The sequence below is a fragment of the Mustelus asterias genome, chromosome 14 (genome assembly GCF_964213995.1).
Source record: "Mustelus asterias chromosome 14, sMusAst1.hap1.1, whole genome shotgun sequence".
In the NCBI taxonomy this organism is placed as follows: Eukaryota; Metazoa; Chordata; class Chondrichthyes; order Carcharhiniformes; family Triakidae; genus Mustelus; species Mustelus asterias.
The window spans coordinates 92,189,236-92,214,885 of NC_135814.1; the positions used below are offsets into that span (position 1 = coordinate 92,189,236).

At 44.7% G+C, this 25,650-nt stretch overlaps 1 protein-coding gene and 1 pseudogene across 5 annotated transcripts in view; one reads left to right on the top strand and one right to left on the bottom strand.

The window, feature by feature from the left end:
* Positions 1-25,650, bottom strand: part of LOC144503876 (receptor tyrosine-protein kinase erbB-4-like) — a 1,146,325-nt gene that overhangs the window by 601,875 nt on the left and 518,800 nt on the right. The window lies entirely within an intron of this gene.
* LOC144504224 (U2 spliceosomal RNA) lies at positions 17,604-17,805 on the top strand (annotated as a pseudogene).

Genomic DNA, 25,650 nt, shown 5'->3' on the forward strand with positions numbered 1-25,650 from the left:
GCCACCCAGATCAATCACGGGCCCCTCCCTCCTTTCCCCTTCACTGATCACAGGCAGAGTGACAGCAGACCCCCCTTTCCCCTCACTGATCACAGGCAGGCTGGCAGCGGATCCCCCCCTTTCCCCTCACTGATCACAGGCAGAGTGGCAATGGACCCCTGTTTCCCCTCACTGATCACAGGCAGACTGGCAACGGATCCCCCCTTCCCCCTCAATGATCACAGGCAGAGTGGCAGCGGACCCCTCCCTTCCCCCTCACTGATCACAGGCAGACTGGCAGTGGACCCCCCACCTTTCCTGTCCCTCCCACCAATCTCAAGCAGAGAGCCGTCGGATGACCAGAGCGCATAAGGTTTAAGGTGATAGCAAAATAGTCAGAGGCAAGCTGGGCAAAAACAATTTGATGTCGCAAGTCGGTTAGATTTGGAATGCACTGCTTGCTATTGTGAATGAAGGATTCAACAGCAACCTTCAAAAGGGAATTAAATAAATGCTTCAAGGAAAAACAATTGCAGGAGTATAGGTAACTGAATTGCTCTTTGAAAGAGCTGGCATTGACTCAAAGGGCTGAATGGCTATTTTGAGTGCTGTAGTGAGTGTTCCTATGGTAAGTGGTGAATAAAGATTAAAGTCTGTTTTCTTTCATACAGAGTATTCAATTAAAATTGCTGAGGTTGATGAAAGGAGAATAAAATGTCAGGTGGTCAGGATGCAAACACATGGTGAAAATAGGAAGGGAAAGGATCAAATACTCGGGGTAAGAAGGGACAGCAAGAGATGCAGAATGCATGGAGAGAAACAGGGTGCAACATGCATACTGTGCAGTGAACATGTGTGCACACTGTACAACGAGTGTTTGCACAAAGTGCATTTAATGTACACAGCACAATGAGTGCAAATACTTTGCTATGAGTTGCACACTTGTGCTATGAGCGTAAACAAGGTGCACTGAAGCTGGGTGAAGCGACTCTCTGGGGTAAGGCCTCCATCCTGAAGTTAGTTCAAGCCCAATCTCCACTTAAGCATTAGTTGGTGTGCAAGTGCACCTGAAGTAACATTACTTTCAGAATATGTAATCAGGGGCTCCCAGTTGGAACCCTTTTCTTTATTGGCAAACACCATCGGGCTGAACACAGTCTGCCTGCTACATTAATCAATCGACTACAGAACCTTTCACTACAGAACAAGAAAGCAAAGGAAACCAGAGAGACGTGCCAAAGGAAAGGAGACAAGACGAATAGCTGCGAAAGAATTACCAGACCCCGCGAGAGAAGGAAACTTAATTTCGAACTGTAAAAAAAATCAATATACATTTAGGATTTTGAATGTTCCCATTCATTTTATTTATTATGATATGCTGTAGTGCATTTTCTTTATTTACTACATTACAACGGTTACTCCAGTTCAAAGCATTTCATTGGCAGGAAAGCACTATGGGGTATCCTGAGGTCATGAAAGGCATTGTATGAACACAAGCCCTTCCTTCCTTTCTTTTTCTTGAATACAAATTCTGCTAAAAGTCCTGCAGTTAAATAACTGCATGCAGTCAGTTATTTATCAGCTGTATTCTCACCTCTCTGATGGTTTTGGGTTCAAGTCCCAAGAATCATTGCAAGAATCTTCCTGGATCGCACCTCACAGTGGCTGGAGAGCTACTTCCAGAGTCACAGTGTGGTTTTCACCCACTGAAAGGTACCAAAGACACCCTTGGCAATTCCAAGACAAATACAGAACAAGTAAGAGACAATACACATCTCTTTAACCTGTGCTTAATGCTCCCTCCACCCACATTGTCAGTATCTTTAAGATCTGGTTGGCTGTAGGGATTTGCATTCTAATCAGTATTCTGTAACTTGATTTTGTGTCTCTGTGCCCTGTTTGAGAGCACATTTCCACTCCATCTGACGAAGGAGCAGCGCCCCGAAAGCTAATGGTATTTGCTACCAAATAAACCTGTTGGACTTTAACCTGGTGTTGTTAAAACTCTTACTGTGTTCACCCCAGTCCAACGCCGGCATCTCCACATCATGAATTCCAAGAAAAAGGCAGGAACAGCCCAACAGCTCTACATGACCCCATTTTGACCTCACAAAAGCCGCTGACACTTATCAACGCTGAAGGCTTGAGGAATATCCTGCTCAAAGTTGGATGCCCTGAAAAATTTGTAACCATCCTTGGCCTACTCTATGATGATGTACAAGCTGTGATGCTCACCACTCAACCCAATCTCAGTGAAGACTGGGGTCAAACAAGGCTGTGCCATTTCACCAACGCTTTCTCCATTTGCCTTGCTGCACTACTGCACTCCACAAACTCTCCACGTGTGTGAAGAATCTACACTGCCTTCAATCAAAAACCAAAATCGCTCCAACTCCAGTCACTGAACTCCAGTATTCAGATGGCGCCTGTACATGCGCTCACGCAGAAACTGAACACTATATCATTGTCGACTCCTCCCCTGAAGCAAATCAGAAAATGAGCCTTTCACTAAACACCCAGAAAACCAAGGTCCTCTTCCAACCAGTTTCCACAGCACAACACCTCCCTACAATGATTCAGATCAATGACAAGACCCTGGAAAATGTGGATTATTTCCCATATTTTAAGTCGTTCCTCTAAATAAAGGCAGACATAGATGACAAAATTCATTGTTACCGTCACTGTTACCGACTGAGGGGAAGAATATTTGAGGACCAGGATCTCACACCAAAGATTAAGATCAAGGTCTACTGGACAGTAGTGATTCCTATGCTCTTATATGCTTTGGAGACCTGGACAAACTAAAGCAGGTATCTCAAAGCACTGGAGAGGTTTTCACAAGATCCTCCAAATCCAGGGTCAAGAAAAACAATCCTATAGCAGCGTCCTCTACCAAGCCAACGCACCCAGCATTGAGATGCGAATCACTTAGAACCAGCTCTGATGGGCAAGACATGGCTGGCACCAGACTTCTGGAGCAACTGCTCTGCTTAGAACTCAGTCATTACAAGAGACTCCCAGGGGGGCAGCCTCAGCACTTCAGGGATGTCCTCAAGGCCACCTTAAAAGGGGTCAAATATTCCCGTTGACTCATGGAAGTCCCTGAATTATGACCAACCAAAATGGAGACGACCATTCAGGAACGCACCAAGCACACAGAGTAACGTTATTGAGAACATACAGAGGCAAAGTCTAGGGAGTGGAGAAAGCGCACAAACCTCAAAACAACTCATCTGCTTGATCCTTCAAGCACCATCTGTTTTGCTTGTGGCAGAATCCGCAGATCGAGGATTGGACTTGTCAGCCATCTCAGCACCCATCAAACTTGAGTGGAAGGAAGTCATCCTCAAGCCCAAAAGCCTGCCTAAGAAAAGACTTCAGAGACTTGAGTGCAGCATCTAGACTGACACTCCGGGGACCGAGTGAGTTCAGCATTGGCAGAGGTTCTGTTTTCCAGATGAGACATTTATTTCAGTGGATTATTTGGCCACTGAACCTCATCCTGCCTCCATAGAAGATCCACACATGTGCATTTCCAACTGGTTTGTTAAATAGCATTCAGTGAGCAGATGAAATTATTTCCCTCTTTAACCATAAGACCATAAGATATAGGGGCAGAATTTGGCCATTCGGCCCATCGAATTTGCTCTGTCATTCAATCATGGCTGATATGATTCTCATCCCCATTCTCCTGCCTTCTTCCCTTAACCCTAGATCCCCAAAGGTTGCTGAGGCCAACTCTGGCACTTCCATCCCTGTCAGAAAGAAATCAGCCTACACGGCACAGATTGGTAATCAAATCTCAGAGTTATGTGATCTGCAGCTTAACTATTCACTTCGTCAGCATTCGGGTGGTTCCTTTACTGTTAATAATGAATATCTGATTTCACTTTCAGATTGTATCTCGATACAACCATAGTAATTACACCAAAGTCATTAATCCACGAGACTGAATATCATCAAGGATGTTTTGCATACTAGCAACTAGTGCTTGGACCTAAACAGACCTAAAAAAATACGCCCACATCAAATATCAAATTGTGATAAATAATATTGGGTGCCAGGGAGCTATTTCAAGGCTGTAATTTAATCTCAGCAATGCAGATGATAGTTAAAAACCATTTTGCCTTAACACTTTACAATGTTGTCCCATCCCCTTGATTGTGTTACTGCCTTAATAATCACTTATCCATTATTGCCTCATTGATGTAGTACTTAAAAAAATTATTTAAACTGCATGGCCTGCTATTTTGACAAATTGATTAAGCCGCTCTGTGGATTATGCCTTTGTTTGAATACAGATGACATTGATATTTCCGTATGATTAGTGGGCCTGAGACAGTATTCTCCCGGCCCGCTGGGGTGTCCCCCATCCGCTGGGAGTGGTTCCCTCCAGAGGGATTTACAACTGCTCCCCACTATCAGGGAATGGGCGTCCTCACCCTGCTGGTGGGGACAAAGGCTACTGATGTCATCCAAGGAAAGTCAGGGCCAAGGGGGGGATGCCCTTTGGGCAGTGCCAGCCTGGAACTGCCCAAGGGGCAAACTGGCACTGCCCACCAGGTACCTTGGCACTGCCCACCGGACACCGGGCAGTGCCAAGAGGTGGGACCAGAGGGGGCCGGGCATATTGGGGGGCAGGGCCTAGTGGGGGTGATTGGTGGAAGGGACCCCGTTGCCACTCTTCAAGTGGGTTTGGTGGGAGAGGGAGGGAGGACAATCGGGGCTAGCCATCGGGTGGAGGGGGTTGGGGCTGGCAATCGGGGTGGGGGTTGGGGCTGGCCGGGGGGGGGGGGGGGGGGGGGGGGGGGGCGAAGGGGTGGGAGGGAGGTGTGGAGGGTAGATCTGGGCTGGCCAGTGGGGTGAGATCGGGACTGGCCGGGTGTGGTGGGGAGGGGGGGTGAGAGATCGGGGCTGGCCCAGGGGGCATCTGGTAGGCCAGTGGTCAGGTGGGGGTTGCGGGAAAGGCCAGTGATCGGGAGCCGGTGATGGGGGGGGCCAATGCCCATGTGCAGATCTCTGCACTGACAGATCGGGGCATGTGCAGTGGCCCACTCAGCACTATGCTGCTGGCCCCACACCTCAGGAAGGACATACTGGCACTGGAGCGGGTCCAGCGGAGATTCACACGGATGATCCCAGGAATGGTAGGCCTGACATACGATGAACGTCTGAGGATCGTGGGATTATATTCATTGGAGTTTAGGAGGTTGAGGGGAGATCTAATAGAAACTTACAAGATAATGAACGGCTTAGATAGGATGGACGTAGGGAAGTTGTTTCCATTAACAGGGGAGACTAGGACGTGGGGGCACAGCCTTAGAATAAAAGGGAGTCACTTTAGAACAGAGATGAGGAGAAATTTCTTCAGCCAGAGAGTGGTGGGTCTGTGGAATTCATTGCCACAGGGGGCTGTGGAGGCCGAGACGTTGAGCGTCTTCAAGACAGAAATTGATAAATTCTTGATTTCTCGAGGAATTAAGGGCTATGGGGAGAGAGCGGGTAAATGGAGTTGAAATCAACCATGATTGAATGGTGGAGTGGACTCGATGGGCCGAATGGCCTTACTTCCGCTCCTATGTCTTATGGTCTTATGGCCTCTTGGGCTGGATGAAGCCCCGCCTACCACTTTCCAGACTGAATCATGCTGAGCCATTCTGCATTGCTCAGAGTGTTGGAGATTCGATCAGATACGTACGCTCAAAAAAAGGGCAGGAAATACTCCCGTTTTCCCGGCCATTGGGCACATAATTTTGTTTTGAGATAATCCCAGCCCATATCTTTCACACCCACCTGAGAAGTCATATGGGGACTTGATTTAATGGCTCTGTTGATGATTATTAGGTTCATTAGCTTGCACCCCTCACCTCCTTCAATTCCCCATCCATGTTCCATTCATAACCCCCATACCCCTCCATATCTCTCATGCATTCTCCATGCCCCCTTGATACTCCCCATGCTGTACCATTTTCCTTGCGTTCTCCATACCCCCATGTCCCTTCCATATCTCTTCTGCCTCCTCCATGTTCCTCATGCATCCTCCATACCCACTTGTCCATTATGGACAGAAATCATGACCGCTATAAAATATTAATTCAATAAATAATCATCCATTCGAACACCACAAAAATATACCCCTTTTAGAAGTTCATAGAACTACCAATCAAACACACAACTATTTAATCTCCCCTTGAAACAAAATCATTTTAACTGCTCAAAAAGCAGTCAGACAAAGCTTACAGTTCATAGTTGCGCAAACAACTCCTGCTGAGTTTCATCCATTTGTGGGTTTTTAACCAGAGCCAAATATTCATATGAGATTCCATTCCACAACGAAATAAACAAATCCTACAGAACTTTGAAGTTATCTGAAAAGATGGCTCTCTGTTCATTTGTTTCCAAAGGCTCAGCTGATAGACTTTCAATCAAATGAATCACGCATTCCTTCAGCTATTTCAAAGGCTCAACTTATGTCTGGGCTGGAACTCTCTGGCCGTTCGCACCAACGGGATTTTCCAGTCCCACTAGCAATGCATGCCCTACCACTGGTTTCCTGGCAGTGTGGGGTAGCTTCAGTGGGAATTCCCATTGACAGTGGCAGGACCAGAGGATCCTGCAGCAGCGAGCAGCGCGCTGTGTCCCACCACCAAGAAAAATGCTGAGGGGAGGCCAGAGAATCTTGCCCTGATCTTTAAATCTACATAAAAATCACTGCGCAGTGTCTAATGATACATTTATAGCTAATTCTCAGTACTGTTGAAGAGCACATTATCCACTGGATTAAGTACACAAACGCATCTGAACACTTATAGAATGGTCAATTTAATGGTCACTTCCCTTTTAATGACAGAGACCTCTGATCACTCACTGCTTTAAAATCATATATAACTTATTACACAGTGTCTAATGATGATATTTGAAATAGTAAGACCTTTCAATCTTACCTGCCAAAAGTTCCCTGCCTCCACAACTGGCTTTCCAGAAGGTTCCTGAACTGACTAACCTGAATTATTTCTCACATCCACCCTCTCACTGAAGATGTCAAACTCTGGGAAATTCAAAATTGAAGCAGGCCTTTAAAATGTTGTCACTTCGACTGCACATTGGTTTCGACTTATTCCGGTCAAAATGGCGGCTGTTGGGAATAGGCAGGGAAATTTGAATTTACTGTTCCCCCACCTCAATCTTCAGCAGTCCAAGACAGGTTTGCCCAATGTCAGGATGGCAAAATCTGGCGCACTGACTTCATTTTATTTTAACATAACTGTAACATCATCTTAATACTATTGTGATTCCACTTTGGTGCTAAATTGGGGCAAGGCTAATTACAACAATATTAGGCTGGAACTGAAGAATGTAGATTGGGGGCAGATGTTTGAAGGCAAGTCAACATCTGGCATGTGGGAGACTTTCAAGTGTAAGTTAATAGGGATTCAGGGCTGGCACATTCCTGTAAGGATGAAGGATAAGTATGGCAAGTTTTGGGAACCTTGGATAACGAGAGATATTGTGAGCCGAGTCAAAAAGAAAAAGGAAGCATTTGTCAAAGCTAAGGTAATTACAGGCCGGTGAGCCTTACATCAGTGGTAGGGAAATTATTGGAGAGGGTTCTTCAAGACAGGATTTATTCCCACTTGGAAATTAGTGAGAGGCAACATGGTTTTGTGAAGGGGAGATCGTGTCTCACGAACTTGATCGAGTTTTTCGAGGAAGTGACGAAGATGATTAATGAGGGTAGGGCAGTGGATGTTGTCTACATGGACTTCAGTAAGGCCTTTGACAAGGTCCCTCATGGCAGACTGGTGCAGAAGGTGAATCGCATGGGATCAGAGGTGAGCTGGCAAGGTGGCTACAAAACTGGCTCGGTCAAAGAAGACAGAGGGTAGCAGTGGAAGGGTCCGTTTCTGAATGGAGGGCTGTGACAAGTGGCGTTCCTCAGGGATCAGTGCTGGGACCTTTGCTGTTTGTAATATATATAAATGATTTGGAGGAAAATGTAACTGATTTGATTAGTAAGTTTGTGGACGACACAAAGGTTGGTGGATTTGCAGATAGCGATGAGGACCATCAGAGAATACAGCAGGATATAGATCAGTTGGAGACTTGGGCAGAGAGATGGCAGATGGAGTTTAATCCGGACAAATGTGAGGTAATGCATTTTGGAAGGTCTAATACAGATAGGAAATATACAGTAAATGTCAGAACCCTTAAGAGTATTGATAGGCAAAGGGATCTGGGTGTACAGGTACACAGGTCACTGAAAATGGCAATGCAGGTGGAGAAGGTAGTCAAGAAGGCATACAGCATGCTTGCCTTAATCGGCCGGGGCATTGAGTTTAAAAATTGGCAAGCCATGTTGCAGCTTTATAGAACCTTAGTTGGTCCACACTTGGAATATAGTGTTCAATTCTGGTCACCGCACAACAAGAAGGATGTGGAGGCTTTGGAGAGGGTACAGAAAAGATTTACCAGGATGCTGCCTGGTCTGGAGGGCATTAGCTATGAGGAGAGGTTGGAGAAACGAGGTTTGTTCTCATTGGAATGACGGAGATTGAAGGGTGATAGAAGTCTACAAGATTATGAGAGGCATGGACAGAATAGATAGTCAGAAGTTTTTTCCCAGGGTGGAAGAGTCAATTGCTAGGGGGCACAGGTTTAAGGTGCGAGGGGCAAGGTTTAAAGGAGATGTACGAGGCAGATTTTTGACACAGAGGGTGGTGGGTGCCTGGAACTTGTTGCCGGGAGAGGTAGTGGAAGCGGATACGGTAGTGACTTTTCAGGGGCATCTTGACAAGTACATGAATAGGATGGGAATAGAGGGATATGGTCCCCGGAAGGGTCGGGGTTTTAGTTCAGTGAGGCAGCCTGGTCAGTGCAGATTTGGAGGGCCGAAGGGCCTGTTCTTGTGCTGTAATTTTCTTTGTTCTTTATTCTTTGTTCCACTTTAAATCTCTTGTAATATAAAAGTATCAGCCTTAACACTGCTGTAAAAATAAAGTCAACAGTCTATTCATTATATTCTAATATGTCTGTAACATGTCTGAATACTATCATAATGCAACTGAAACACCATCTTATGAACATACCAACATATGAAATAGGAGCAGGAGTCGGCCATTCAGTCCCTCAAGCCTGCCCAATCATTCAATAAGATCATGGCTGGTCTGTATGTGTTGAGTTCCACCTTTCCCATCTACCCCGATAATCTTTGATTCCCTATCTACCGCTATTTTAAAAATACTCAGTGATCCCGCTTCCACCGACTTCTGAGGCAGAGTTCTAAAGTTGCACAGTACTCTGTGAGAAAAAAAATCTCCTTATCTTTGTGCTATAAGAGCAACCCCTAATTTTAAAACAATGCCCCCTAGTTCAGCACTCTCTCACAAGAGGAAATGTCCTTTCAACATCTATCTTGTCAATACCATTCAGGATCTTATATACTTCAACCCTCACTCTTCTAAATTCTAGTGGAAACAAGCCCAGCCTTTCCAACCTACCCTCACAGGTAGGTGTGCGGCACACTGGCGCAGTGGTTAGCACTGCTGCCTCACAGCACCATGGACCTGGGTTCGATTCCTGGCTTGGGTCACTGCCTGTGCGGAGTCTGCATGTTCTCCCCGTGTCTGCGTGGGTTTCCTCTGGGTGCTCTGGTTTCCTCCCACAGTCCGAAAGATGTGCTGGTTAGGTGCATTGACCATGCTAAATTCTCCCTCAGTGTACCCGAACCGGCGCTGGAGTGTGGTGACTAGGAAATTTTCACAGTAACTTCATTGCAATATTAATGTAAGCCTACTTGTGACAATAATTTTTTAAAACTTTCATAAGACAATCTACTCAGTCCAGGTATCAATCTAGTAAACCTCCTCTGGACTGCCTCCAATACCCTTCCATAAACAAGGAGACCAAAACAGTACACAATCTTTGAGATGCAGTCTCACCAATGCCCTGTATAACTGAATATCCTTACTCTTGATACTATTCTAACACAACCATAACACCATCATAATACTGTTCCAATAGTATAATACAACTCTAATACAACTGCAAAAGTGTCTTAACTCCATTGTGACAAAACTTAATACTGCTGTCCCATCGCCATTGCGATTCTAAACTGTAAAACCGTCATATAACATAACTGTAACACTTTTTAATATCATTTAATGTAACACTACTGTGAACTTGCCTTAATAATATTATAGCACATCACTAATAGTCTTAATATTAGTTTAACTCGATCATTGTCTTAATACCAATAGCAGGACTGCCTTCTTGTACAACTCCAAGACTCACTTAATGCTCTTGCAACATAACCGTCGCATTGCTTTAATAATATTTTAATACACTTGTAACATCTGCCTTAATACCATTGTATCACAACTATAACACCACCTTAGTTCTGTTGTAATACAACTGTTACACTGTCTTAATACTATTATAACAGAATTGTAACATCCCGAGTACCACTGTGACACAACTGTAATGTTGCTGCAACATCCTGTACAACTTAGTGCAGTTTGACAGTAACAAGAGAAGCATTTCAGTTGTACTAGAGCATTAATGTGTACAGCTCTGCAAAGAAACAGATGACAACACTGCATGCACCAGCAAATGGCATGTTGTCAAAATATTAAATTCTGGGGAAAAGATAAAATTATGTTAAGGAACTGTGCCGCAATCCTTAACGAACATCAATGGCATTGTGAGCCTCTGACTATGTTATGATCTTGGAACCCAGTCTGCTGGACTGAGGGCTGATAAGATGTGAATCCGTGTTTGCAATTCCACCCAGCAGAAAGAATAAATCATCCCCCCCACCCACCACACATTCCCCCAACAAACCTAAAACCCACCAATACCGACTGTGGCTTTGAAATGGAATGTGGCACACTCGTGTTAGGGCACAGGGAAGCTCCTGAACTAAATATGTTGGGTGGCAGGAATAAGTTTGACGTCGTAGCTGAGCAAAATTAAATTCAATGCTCGGAGGGTTGCGGTTAATAAAATCAGTGGACTGCCTTCATTGCTAACAGTCCTACCATTGATTGCCCACTCTGAAGCAAGCTGGCAGCCACTCAGCGGGCTCTGCTAAACAACATGGGCATTCTGAACACAATAGGCTGCCTACTGAGCCATACACAATGCAGCTCAGGGGAAGTCAGCAGCAGAAGTTAGTCATCTGAAGCAATCAGAAGGTAAACTGAACTTCAAACACAGCCTGACAGCGATTCCCTGGCTTCAGCCTGTGCCCTGGGTTTTCCTTTGGCATGACACTTCTGCTACGTGAATCTTCCTCCTGTTCTGCCTGTCGCGAGATGCCAATTGTCAAGTTGCTTGTCTCCTCCCCTGTCGTGCTGGTCGTCCCCACTCCCGCTGGGAATGTTAGGGAGCCAGTTTAATTAACTTTTAGATTTATTCCGTTCAGCTGTAAAATGGATGAAAACAATTTCAAAGGATTGCTTAATGGGCAAAACAAAAGGGACTATGACTTGAGTAACATCCAGGCTGCTGACATTCCCCATTAACTATTTATGGCAGTTATACTCTTAGAGCGTGGATGATAATACTCTGCTGATTTAATAATGTAACAGCAAAACAACAAAGAAAGCTAGGGGACTAAATCCGACTGAATATTGAGTCACTCTATCATCTCAGTGTAAATATATCTATAAATGTGGGGAAAGAATCATAGAACTTTGGAACCCTACAGTGCAGAAAGAGGCCAGTTGCCCCCTCGTGCCTGCACCAACTCTCCGAAAGAGCATGCCACCCAGGCCCTCCCCTCCACCCTATCTCCGTAACCCCGTTCATTTACCATGGCTAATCCCTCTAACCTACACGTCTTTGGACACTAAGGGACAATTGAGCACGGCCAATCAACCTAACCTGCACATCTTTGGACTGTGGGAGGAAATCAGAGCACCTGGAGGAAACCCACGCAGACACGGGGAGAATGTGCAAATTCCACACAGTCACCCAAGGCCAGAATCGAACCTGGGTCCCAAAAAGATTTCTCTCTGCAACTGAGGGAATTAATTAATTTCACCTCAATTTTAAAATTCTCATGTTTGTTTTCAAATTCCGCCCTAGCCTTCACCCCTCCCTATCCCAGTAACCTCCTCCAGCTCTACACCCCTCCAAGAACTTGGTGTTCCTATAATTTTGCTCCCTTCAGCATCTCTGATTTCTTTATCCCATCGCTGGCAGCCGTGCTTTTGTCTCTGTTGGTTGTAAGCTCTCGAATTCTCTCCCTCAGCCTCTCCGCCTTTCCATTTCTTTAAGATATTTTAACACTTATCTCTTTGGCCAAGCTGGTCACCTGACCTAATATGTCGTTATGTGGTTCAGCACCAAATTTTATTTCAAAGGCCCCATTGTATTCTCTTGAGACATTAAAGGTGCTATATAAAAATGTAAGTTGCTGTTGTCCCCCTGTTGCTGTCCTTGGCTCATGTACCTGAGGTTGCGTTGTATGTATACAAGAAGCAGCAGGGTGAGGATAGAGGAAGAGGAGGAGGTTGCTGAGAAGTGAGAAGCAAGCTCTAAAATACCAAGTGTTGTTCACAATTCATTTGGCGGGAATTTCTGGCCCTTCCCCCCAGCAGGATCCTCCAGTCCCACCGAAGTTGACCTCGGCAGCAGGACGAGGTGGGCCATGCAAAACGCTGTAGACATCGGAGGGACCTAAAGATCCTGCCAGCGGCCAATGGTGAGCTGCCTCTGCAGTGGGAAAACCAGCCACAAAGTGGTGGGAGTGAGTCTGCTAAAACCTTTAGCACCCCCTCCTTCTCAATACTAATCTGTTCAATTATAAGTCTCAAAACACCAGATAAAAGTCCAACAGGTTTCTTTGGAATCACGAGCTTTCGGAGCACTGCTCCTTTATCAGGTGAGTGACTCATCTAAGGAAGGAGCAGCGCTCTGAAAGCTCGTTATTCCAAATAAACCTGTTGGACTTTAACACGGTGTTGTGAGACTTCTTACTGTGCCCACCCAAGTCCAACACCTGCATCTTCACATCCTGTTCAATTATATCACAGTCCCTCCTTCTGTTTTCTATACCCACATCGTCCTCCTCCATAGTGAACACAGAAACAAAATACTCATTTCATACCTCACCTAAGTATTTCGGCTCCACAAACAGATTGCCATGTTGGTCCCTAATGGGCGCTGCTCTTTCCCTGGTTACACTCTTGCCCTTAATATACTGATAAAACACCTTGGGAATTTCCTTTGTTTTGTCCATCAGTGTGTGTTTTCATGCCCTCTCTTCACTCTCCAAATTTACTTTTTAAGTAACCGTAACGGCACGGTAGCACAGTGGTTAGCACTGCTGCTTCACAGCTCCAGGGTCCAGGGTTCGATTCCCGGCTCGGGTCACTGTCTGTGTGGAGTTTGCACATTCTCCTCGTGTCTGTGTGGGTTTCCTCCAGGTGCTCCGGTTTCCTCCCACAGTCCAAAGATGTGCGGGTTAGGTTGATTGGCTAGGTTAAAAAAATTGCCCCTTAGAGTCCTGGGATGCGTAGGTTAGAGGGATTAGCGGGTAAAATATGTGGGGGTAGGGCCTGGGTGGGATTGTGGTCGGTGCAGACTCGATGGGCCGAATGGCCTCCTTCTGCACTGTAGGGTTTCTATGATTCTTCTATGAAGTACCTCCCCCTGCACTTTCTATACTCCTCTGGGGCATCCATTGTTTTGAGCTCCCGGTATCTGCCATTAGTCTCCCTTTTATTCCTTATCCAATCCTGTATATTCCTTGACAGTAAGAAGTCTCACAACACCAGGTTAAAGTCCAACAGGTTTATTTGGTAGCAAAATTAAACCTGTTGGACTTTAACCTGGTGTTGTGAGACTTCTTACTGTGCTTACCCCAGTCCACCGCCGGCATCTCCACATTATTCCTTGACATCCAGGGTTCTCTGGAATATTTGGTCCCACCCTTTACCTTCATGAGAACATGTTGTCTTTGTACTCTATTTCCCTTTTGAATGGTTTGCATTGCTCTAATGTGGATTTTCCTACAAGTAGTTGCTCACAATCTTTACTTTCCAGATCCTGTCTTATTCCATTAAAATCGGTCTTTCACCAATTCTTTATTTCTGGTCCATCTTTGTCTTTTTCCATAATTATCTTAAATTCTACCGTGTTACGGTCACTATCGCCACTATTGTCCCCCTCCGCCCCCGCCCACCCGCCCCCGCCCCCGCCCCCCCCCCCTCCCCACCCCCACCCCCCTCAAACTTCTACTACTTGCCTGGCTTTGTTCCTTAACAATAGGTCAAGTACTGCCCCATGTCTTATTGAACTTTTAACTGCTGGCTCAAATAGCTCTCCTGATATACTTTAAGAATTTAGTCCCCTCTAAACCTTTCACACTTTGACAGGGTCTACAGGCATTTAGAGAGGCAAGGACTGATTAGGGACAGTCAGCATGGCTTTGTGAGTGGAAAATCATGCCTCACAAATTTGAATGAGTTTTTTGAAGGGGTAACCAAGAAGGTAGATGAGGGCAGTGTAGTTGATGTTGTCTACATGGACTTTAGCAAGGCCTCTGACAAGGTACCGCATGGTGGGTTGTTGCATAAGGTTAAATCTCATGGGATCCAGGGTGAGGTAGCCAAATGGATACAAAATTGGCTTGATGACAGAAGGCAGAGAGTGATTATAGAGGGTTGTTTTTCAAACAGGAGACCTGTGGCCAGCGGTGTGCCTTAGGGATCAGTGTTGGTTCCACTGTTCTTTGTCATTTAATGATTTGGATGAGAATTTAGGAGGCATGGTTAGTAAGTTTGCAGATGATACCAAGATTGGTGGCATAGTGGACAGTGAAGAAGGTTATCTAGGATTGCAATGGGATCTTGATCAATTGGGCTCGTGGGCTGACGAATGGCAGATGGACTTTAATTTAGATAAATGCGAGGAGTTGCATTTTGGTCGATCAAACCAGGGCAGGACTTACTCAATTAATGATAGGGCATTGGGGAGAGTTACAGAACAAAAAGATCTCGGGGTACAGCGTCATAGCTCCTTGAAAGTGGAATCACAGGTGGACAGGGTGCTGAAGAAAGCATTCGGTATGCTTGGTTTCATTGGTCAGAACATTGAATACATGAGTTGGGATGTCTTGTTGAAGTTGTACAAGACATTGGTGAGGCCACACTTGGAATACTGTGTACAGTTCTGGTCACCCTATTATAGAAAGGATATTATTAAACTAGAAAGGGTGCAGAAAAGATTTACTAGGATGCTATCAGGACTTGGTGGTTTGAGTTATAAGGAGAGGCTGGAAAGACTGGGACTCTTTTCCCTGGAGCGTAGGAGGCTGAGGGGTGATCTTATAGAGGTCTATAAAATAATTAGGGGCATAAAAAGGGAGACTTATGGCAGATACCGGGAGCTCAAAACAATGGATGCCCTTGAGGAGTATAGAAAGTGCAGCTAGATAGTCAATATCTTTTCCTAAAGGTATGGGAGTTTAAAACTAGAGGGCATAGGTTTAAGGTGAGAGGAGAGAGATACAAAAGGGTCCAGAGGGGCAATTCTTTCACTCAGAGGGTGGTGAGTGTCTGGGACAAGTTGCCAGAGACAATAGTAGAGACTGGTACAATTTTGTCTTTTAAAAGCATTTAGACAGTTACAGAGGGATATGAGCCAAATGTGGGCAATTGGGACGAGCTTAATGGTTAAAAAGAGGTAGCATGGACAAGTTGGGCCAAAGGGTCTGCTTCCATGCTGTAAACCTCTATGACTCTATGATCCTAATTAATATTGGGGAAGTTGAAATCCTCTACTATTATCATCTTTTTTTTTGTATTTCTCTGAGATTTGTCTACATATCTGGTCTTCTATCTCTCCCTAACTGTTTGGGGGCCTTTAGTACAGTCCCGGCAATATGATTGCTTCCTTTTTATTTTTAAATTCCAACCATATGGCTTCAATTGAGGAACCTGCTGAGATATAATCCCTCCTCGGTGCAGCAAGGAAACCTTGATCAATATTGCGAAACCCCTCCCACCCCCCCAACCTGAAGATCTATACCCTGGAATACTGAATATCCAATCCTGCCCCTCCCTCAATCATGTCTCTGTGATAGCAATAATATCATGATTCCCATGTGTTAATCAACACCCTCAGTTCATCTGCCTTACCTGTAAGACTCCTTGCATTAAAATGAATGCCATCCAACCTTGCCATCTTCCCATGAGAGAGTGTAGGACCAGAGGGCATAGTCGCAGAATAAGTGGGTGCTCATTTAAGATGGATTTGAGGAAGAATTTCTTTGCTCAAAGAGTGATGAATCTTTGGAATCCTTTACCTCAGGACGCTGTGGAGGCCAAGACCTTGAACATTCTTAAGGTTGAGATCGATAGATTTGTAATCAGTAAGTGAATTAAGGGTTTTGGAGAGAAGGCAGGAAAGTGCACTTAGTGGGATGTTACATCAACCATGATCTTATTAAATAATGGAGCAGGCCCAAAGGGCTGAATGGTCGACTCCTGTTCCTAATTTTATGGTCTTATGGTCTTAACATGTCTATCTCTGCTCTGCCTACCAGGCTGACTTGGTTTTTTTTTCTAGATTTGGTTATTCATCACTCCCTACTGTACCTCCACACCGTAACCCATTCCCTGCCAAATTAGTTTAAACTCCCCCGTAATTGAAAATGTAAAAACATGAAATCAAGAAGTGACTACACTGGGATAAAAGATCGGAGATGCACTAGTGTTGGAATGGGCCCCTAACGTTGTTGCTATCGAACAGAATCTCACGAGCCTCAAACAATCAAAGTGCTCTGTTTATCTGCTGTCTTTGGACATGCTGCAAACCAAGAGGCAGCTTTAAAAATAGACTGAACTGGTTCAAGGAGTCCATTTCTTCAGATTAAGAAACAATATCCTCTTTATGTTGTCATTTATTTGGTTTGCTTATTTTCTGAGTAAACCAGCTAATCTTTCTCGTGTTACCTAATAAACATTATGGCACACGTTGAGCTCATAATCCAGCTGGCAAGGACACTGAAAAATGAGACTTGGACTAATTAAAGATATGGAAAAGCTATCCCTTACTAAGTCCCTGAGCACGCAACTGTTTTCTCCATCGGTTTGAAAGCTATGAAAACAAAGCACAAGACAAACACAACTGTTTCTTTCACAGAATTATGACCTGGCCAGGTGAGAAAATTAGCAGCACGACAAAGTGGCCCAGCAAGCAGGACTTTCACCTCGTGGTCTGACTTAGAAGGCTATGAGTTGAAGTCCCGCTCCAGTGATGTGAGGTGAGTAATGGTCTTCTTGGCCTTTTGGCTAAGATCAAGTGTAGTATGGTCGGCAGCCCATGGTCGGCCGCACTTGGTTGAGGTCATTGGGTTACACTGAAGCTTCATATGTTTCATATGAAGCAATTTTTTAAAGCGGCATCTCGGCCTTTTGGCTAAGATGCAAATGAGCTCAAGTCTTGGGGGAGGAACCTCCCCCTTCTCCAATCAGCTTGGCTCATGTAGATCAGGCCCAGGACAGGGTGGTTTGGTCGCTCACCCTGTCTTGTCAGCCTGGATCTGAAATGTCTCAACTTGTTGAGACTCTGAATTGGATTTGATTTGATTGAATTGGAAAAGTATTTTTTAAAAATGGTCTTCTCGGCCTTTTGGCTAAGATCAAGTGTAGTTGTGCGGATGCTGCACTTGGTTGAGGTCATTAGGTTACATTGAAGCTTCATATGTTTCATATGAAGCAATTTTTAAAAGCGGTATCTCGGCCTTTTGGCTAAGATGCAAATGAGATCAAGTCTTGGCGGAGGAATTGCTTTCCCTCCTCCAATCGGCTTGGCTCATGTAGATCAGGCCCAGGACAGGGTAAATGGTCGCTTGCCCTGTCTTGCCAGCCTGGATCTGAAATGTCTCAACTTGTTGAGACTCTGAATTGGACTTGATTTGATTGAATTGGAAAAGTATTTTTTAAAAATGGTCCTGTTTTAGGACAGTACTGAGGGAATGCTACATTGTCTGAGGAGACATCAAACCAAGACCTTGTCGACCCTCTCAAGGATACAAATATGTTGCCCTGTCCACTACCGTGAGACAAGCAGGGAATTTTCCTGAGGGTCCTTGGCCAATATTTATCCCTCAACATCTTTACAAATGAGAACAAATTACCTGGTCATTTACAATAGTGCCTACAATAGAGTAGTAATGACACTTAAAGCACTGTATTGCCTATTAAGAGCTTTGGGACATCCTGAGGCCGAGATAAATGCGAACCTGTCTGTTTTTTTAAACTTGTGATAAACAAGCCACCGTCTGTGCCCACCTCCAATGTTGTGCTGTATATACAGGGTGATGCATGACTTACAATGCAGCGAGATGGCAGCTGATGTCTTGTATCTGACCACCAGAAAGTGCCCAAGAGTGATTCTGTCCTAAATATTTCTCTCCCAGGCTGTAGAGCAGACTAAGTATCTATTTAGTGTCTTGATACTTGACAAAGGATGGAGCAGATGATAATGTGAACCATACTCCATTCCTATCTTAACAGGAGTAACACTAAACTAATGCTACTCAGCGGCACTGGGTGGCACTGCCTGGAGCAACAATCGGATCAATCTATGCCCAACCAAGTTGAGTTAGCTGATCCCAACCAGGGTCATCACTTTTTGCTCCTGATCACTATCCAGTGGCACGCTCTGGAAATGTGAGGGAGCTCAGAGGGGAAACAAGTTACCCAAATGACTACACACACCAGATCTTAAACTTGTGTGCTTTGAATGCACCACAAAGCTGCATCTGATAATGAGCTTGGCCTGTGAGAGAGAGGAAAATAACAAAACAGAGTTGAGAGGGCTGGAGTTGAGAAAGAGATAAAGAAAGGAGGAAGAAGCAAAGAACTTGCATTTAAACAACGCCCCCAAAACATCTTATGGGAGGTCTTGTGGTGCAGAGGGTGGCAGTCCTGTCTCTAAACTAAAAGCTCTGGGTTTAAGTCCCACGATGTGGAGATACCGGCGTTGGACTGGGGTGGGCAACCCCAGGTTAAAGTCACAACACAGATTAAGGTCCAACAGGTTTATTTGGTAGCACAAGTTTTCGGAGTCTCACTCCTTCTTCAGGTGAGTGAAGAGTTGTGTTCACAAACAAGACATACATAGACACAGACTCAATTTACAAGATAATGGTTAGAATGTGAGTCTTTACAGGTAATCAAGTCTTAAAGGTACAGACAATGTGAGTGGAGAGAGGGTTAAGCACAGGTTAAAGAGGTGTGTATTGTCTCCAGCCAGGACAGCTCGTGAGACTTTGCAAGCCCAGGCAAGTTGTGGGGGTTACAGATAGTGTGACATGAACCCAAGATCCCGGTTGAGGCCGTCCTCATGTTTGCGGAACTTGGCTATCAGTTTTTGCTCGGCGATTCTACGTTGTCGTGTGTGTACCACCCCAAGTCTTGATGGTCAAGTTCATAACACTCCCAAACGGGTGGAAAATCAATCTGCAAATCCTTCCCAACACAAGCCAATGGCAAGCAGTAAGAATGGGAGAAATTCCTGGTCAGCCACCAACATGATTCACAGTTCCAGACAGGCATGTTGCTGCAGCAACTTAAACTCAATGAGTGAAGTGTAACACACCAGCCTAAAGCACTTCACAGCCAAAGAAGTGATTTTGTAATGTTGTCACTAGTGTGACACTGGTGTAGTGGCCATTTTGCACACAGCAAGCTCCCACGAATAGCAATGTGATAATGACCAGTTTTAGTGACACTGGTTGAAGGATAAATGTGGACCAGCATTCTGCAAAAAACGACTCACCTATTTTTCTTCAAAATAATTCCATGGAATCTTTTACGTTCATCTGAGAGGGCGAGCAGGATGTTTGCTTAGCTTCTCATTCACAAGACAGCACCACTGACAATTCAGCATTCCCTCAGCACCACAATAGAGTGACTGGTTAGGTTTGTTACTCTCAGGTCTCCAGAGTGGGTCTTAAACCCATAACCTTTTGACTCGGAGACAAGCATGCTCCCACTGAACCAGAGCTGACTGACACTCAGCGGCTGGGTCCACTCCTAAAGAATGGAGTACAAGGATACCAGTGCCTGTGAGACTTATACCCCAACAATAGTCCGCATCCTCAGGAATGGTGTAAAATGGAAGAAACTGAGTACATCAATAATTCATTTTCATTTCTTTGCATTTAAAAGGCCCCTCTATTTAATCAGTCCCAGCATATCACCACGAAAGTTGACTGTTCGGTGTCAGTTTACCTGCTGTCTGAGATAAAGGTTTCAGATGTTGTCTTGAATCCTTTGAATTAAGATTAACTTGCACAGGTAGTGAGAATCAGGAGAGTGTTACTGCTGAATGTCCCATTGATAGGGGTGCCAATCTGTGCAGAGTAGGCTGCATTGTGCAGATCGAAATCACTGACTGCTGTAACAGATTGACAGATCCAGCAAAGCTGGTGCCAATCTTTCTCTCCCAGGCTCTCAACAGCTGCCGAGACCCTGCTGCTCACTATCCTGGTGATGTGTAGGCAAGTTTTCTCCTTGAAAAATCAACACAGGCTCAGTGACTGGAAATAAACTGCCTCTGTTCACTCCTTATAACTTGCTGTATGGCTTTCGTGGATGTTTTTGGCCTTTTGTGCTAAAATGCCAATATATTGTACCATGAACTGGGTTAACAAAGCTGAGATCTTTCAATTCCTTTAGAATCCATTGCACAGAAGGAGGCCATTAGGCCCAGCGAGTCCATAGCAGCCCTCCACAGAGCAATCCAGTCAGTCCCATTACCCACTCCAGCCCATAGCTGGCAGGTTAATTCACCTCGTGTCCATCCAATATCCTTTGGAAACCATCAATTGTCTTTACTTCCATCACCCTTGTAGGCAGCAAGTTTCAAGTAATCCTCAGTGACTGCATCAGAAAGCTGTTACACACATCACCCCCCCAACACCCCCCCCCCCCCCCTCCCCACCTGTCTTTCTCTCTCACTCAAAATGTTAAATCTGTCTCCTGTAGTTATTGTAGCATCAGCTAATGGGGAAAGTTTTTCTTTGCCTACCTTATCTAAGCCTTGCTGAACAGTTCTCACACTAAATGTTCTTGTTACTTTAACAATCCTTCTTCAAACACCACCATTAAATAACAGATTATCTGGCCATTTGTCAAATGACTGTTATAGGATCGAGCTATTTTTGTAGAGTTCTGCCTTATTTATCACATAAAAAATAATCACTGTACTTCCAAAGATATCCATTGGAGGGCAGGTATAGGATCCAGCACTCCCAGTGCAAACTGACACTTGGGATCACACTTCAAGAAAGCAGTGAGCTGTGGCTGTGGTTTTCAACCCATTGAAATGCCAGTCTTTCTCTGACTGATTCACAACAAAGTTACCAATACTTATTTACAACTTGCTGTGTAGCATATATTGAGATGCAACCAAAACACTCACACAAACTCATACACTCACACACACACTCAGGCTCATGCACACACAATTCTCCACAAACTCGCTGACACAAACTCTCTCACACACACACTCTCTCTTTCACACACAGTTCCACATTCACACACATGCACACATCTACATTGTCACAAATACACACATTGCACATACACACAAAAACTCTCACAAGTACACACTCTCTCAAATGTACACAAACTCTCACATACACACATATGCATCGTCACATGTACACTCACACTCTCTTTCACACAGACTCACTCTCACATGCACACATACATTATCACATTTTCACTCACACGCACTCTCTCACTCACACGCACACTTACATGCACACATAGATCATCCCATGTTCACATACACACACACTCACTTCCGCATGCACACACATACATTGTCACATGTACACACACACAAACTCACTATTTTCTCACATTTGCATGCATATGCATGCATTGCCAGATGTACACACTCTCACATTTACACAAACTCTCACATGCACATACATAGATTGTCACATGTACACACACATACAAAGATTGGTCCAGCAGTGAGTGAACCAACAAGAGGAAAACACCTACTTGACCCTGCCCCATCAATCTGCCTGGCACAAATGCATCTGTATTGTAGGAGTAATCAGCACAAAGTCCTTGTGGAGACTGAGTTCCCTCTTCACAGTGTGGACACAATATGTAGCCTCATGGTGCAGCATATCTCTCTACCATTACCATCTAAGCCAAATGATCAACTTTACTTCAATGAGGAGTTCAAGATAGCAAGACAGGAGCAGCATAATTAAAATTGAAACTGAGATGCTACCCTGGCAAAGCTGCAATACAGAACTGTGCACACACTAGACAAATGAAGCAGAATGAGACAGACAGAACTAAGCGATCTCACACTTAATGGATCAGATCAAAGCTCTCTAGTCTTGCCACAAATGAAACAATGAGCAGGCTCCACACACACGCTCACCTTCAATGATGCAAAAAAAAAGGCTGAAGCATCTGCAACCCATTTTCAGCAGAAGTGCCAAATGGATCCGTCTTGGCCTCCTACTGAGGTCTCAAGCCTCACTGACGCCAGTCTTCAGGCAGTTTGATTCTCTTGATGTGGTATTAAGGCACTGGATAGAGTAAAGGCTATGGGCCCTGACAACATTCTGGCTATAGCACTGAAGGCTTGATCTCCAGAACTATCCTCACCCTAAGCTAAGCTGCTCCACCACAGCTACAACACTAACACCGACCCAACAGTGTGGAAAATTGCACAGGTATGTCCTCTTCGCAAAAGCAGGAGAAATCCAATCCAGAAAATTACTGCAACATCACTCATACCACACTCTTGATCAGCAGCAAAGTGATACAAAGTGTTGTCAACAGTGCTGTCAACTAGCACTTAATCACCAACCAGAGCCACTCAGCTCCTCACCTCATTACAGCCTTGGTCCAATCATGGACAAAAGAGCTGAAGTCAAGAGGTGAGGTGAGAGTGACGGCCCTTGACATCAAAGGGGCTTTGACTTAGTGTGACATCAAGGAGCCCGAGCAAAACTGGAGTCAATACAAATCAGAGGGAAACTCTCTGCTGGTTGGCATACCTAGCACAAAGGAAAATGGTTGCAGTTGTTGGAGGGCAATTATCTCAGTCCCAGCGCATTACAGCAGGAGTTCCTCAGGGTTTTGTCCTTGGTCCAATTATCTTCGGTTGCATCATCAATTACCTTCTCCACCCAACTAGGATGTTCACTGATGATTGCACCATGTTAAGGATCATTCATGATGCCTTAGTACTGAAGCAATCCGTGGCCATATAGAACTCAACTCATAGAAACCCTACAGTGCAGAAAGAGGCCATTCGGTCCATCGAGTCTGTACCGACAACAATCCCACCCCAGGCCCTATCCTGACAACCCCACACATTTATCATGCTAATCCCTCTAACCTACACATCCCGAGGCACTATGGGTAATTTAGCATGGCCAATCAACCTAACCCTAACTTTTGGACTGTAGGAGGAAACCGGATCACCCGGAGGAAACCCACGCAGACACGGGGAGAATGTGCAAACTCCACACAGACAGTGACCCAAGCCGGGAATCGAACCAGAGTCCCTGGAGCTGTGAGGCAACAGAGCTCACCACTGTGCCACCGTGCCGCCCAAATGTAGCAAACCTGAACAACTTTCAAGTTTGGGCTATTAAGTGGCAAATAACATTCACACGACACAAGTGACAGGCAATGACCATCTCCAACAAGACAGTATCCAACGATCTCCCCTCGACATTCAATGGCATTGCTATTGCTGAATCCCCCATTATCAACATCCTGGAGGTAAGCATCGACCAGAAACTGAACCGGACTAGCCATATAAATGCTGCGGCTTCAAGAGCAAGTCAGAGACTGGGAATTTTGTCCATGCAATAGACTTATAGCTTCCTGATTTTCATTTAAATTAGGCAAGTTTCCCAATGGTATGGCTAGAGCATCTATATAATCTTCTAGCCTCAGAGCACTTGAGGAATGAATGGCCTTTTACTTTCTCAGTTTCTGTTACCCTGTGCTTCTAACCCTGCCCTCCCCGGAACACACTGGGTTTCATTATTGGCCCTTGAATGCTGACAGGCATTGTTGAACAAAGGGAATATTCATGTCCAAGTTCCTGTCTTCATCTACATAAACTATATACACATGCATTGTAGGTGATATGCAGTTTACATAGTTAGTGTAAACTGCACATCACCACTCTATACTAGAAAAGCTAATGGGACATGAGACAGCTTCCTTCCATAATGGGGCTGGAAAAGTTACTGTGTTGGATTCTAAAAGAGAGGAGTATTGTTTCCATTTGATTGGGGCACACCCCGATTCTATGCTTGAGGGGATTATATCTCTCGACTGCAAGGTAGCACACAGTCAAATCTCTAAATCACTCTCATCTTTATTGTTGGATGCAATGAACCTCTGCGTTTCATCTTTTGTTCAGGAATTCATATTTCACATCCTGGCAGATGACCCTAGCAGATAATTTACTCCTCTGAATGATTACCTTAATTAAAATGTCAGGGTGACATTTTTTTGTCTGCACAGAGATTATTGCAGTTTCACAAACGTTTGGTGTTTGAAGGTAAGAGGAGGTGTATAAGTACAGACCTTTCAGACGCTCCCCAGATATCTCTCAGGCACTATTTTATATGCATCTCAACTATATTTTCCAGCTTCCTTACAAATCTACTTTTCAAACTTTAAGGAAAAGCTTGCATTTCTACAGGATCTCTAATGACTCCAGGAAACCTCAAAACGTTTTGTAGTCAATAAAGCACTTTTTGAAGTTTGTTGCATTTGTAAAATAGGAAACTGGGCAGCCAAAGTGAACACAGCAAGTTCCAATGAACTGAAACATGGTACTGACCAAATAATCCATTTTAGTGATGGTGGCTGACAGATTAATATTGACCCAAGACATGGGGGAGAACCCCCCTGCTCTTCTTCAAAATTGCTTCGTAGCATCTTTTACCTGAGAGGTTTTGATTTGATCTGAATTATTGTTGTCACATGTATTAATATACAGTGAAAAATATTGTTTCTTGCATGCTACACAGACAAAGCATACTGTTCATAGAGAGGGAAAGGAGAGAGTACAGAATGTAGCGCTGCAGTCATAGCTAGGGTGTAGAGAAAGATCAACTGAGTGCAGGGTAGGTCCATTCAAAAGTCTGATGGCAGCAGGGAAGAAGCTGTTCTTGAGTCGGTTGGTACGTGACCTCAGACTTTTAAGGGTAGGCAGGGCCTCTGATTGACCTTTCATCCAAAAAGCGGCACCTCTGACAGTGGGGCACTCCCTCAATACTGCACTGGAGTGTCAATCTAGAGTTTTGTTCAGGCTTCCAGAGTAGGACTATGAAAACACATCCTTTTGTCTCCCAGGTGAGAGTTTGACCACTAAGCTATGAGGACCTTTTTCCACATTTCGCACCTAATTAAAGAGGATTCTGCACAGGAAGTGGGGTTGTACTGTTGAATTGGTTCACCTGTGTGAAGGATCTCTCCTGGGCTGTAGACATGATTCTCATGTCATTATTCTGATGCTTATTGCTGCTATTGACTCTTTGAAAGTTACCATGTATGACTATTTGTTGAAGCAACTCATCATTCATTTTAACAAGAAAAGCTTTATTGAATTCAATATCTAACAGCATCTTCAAGAATCCTGGGGGTG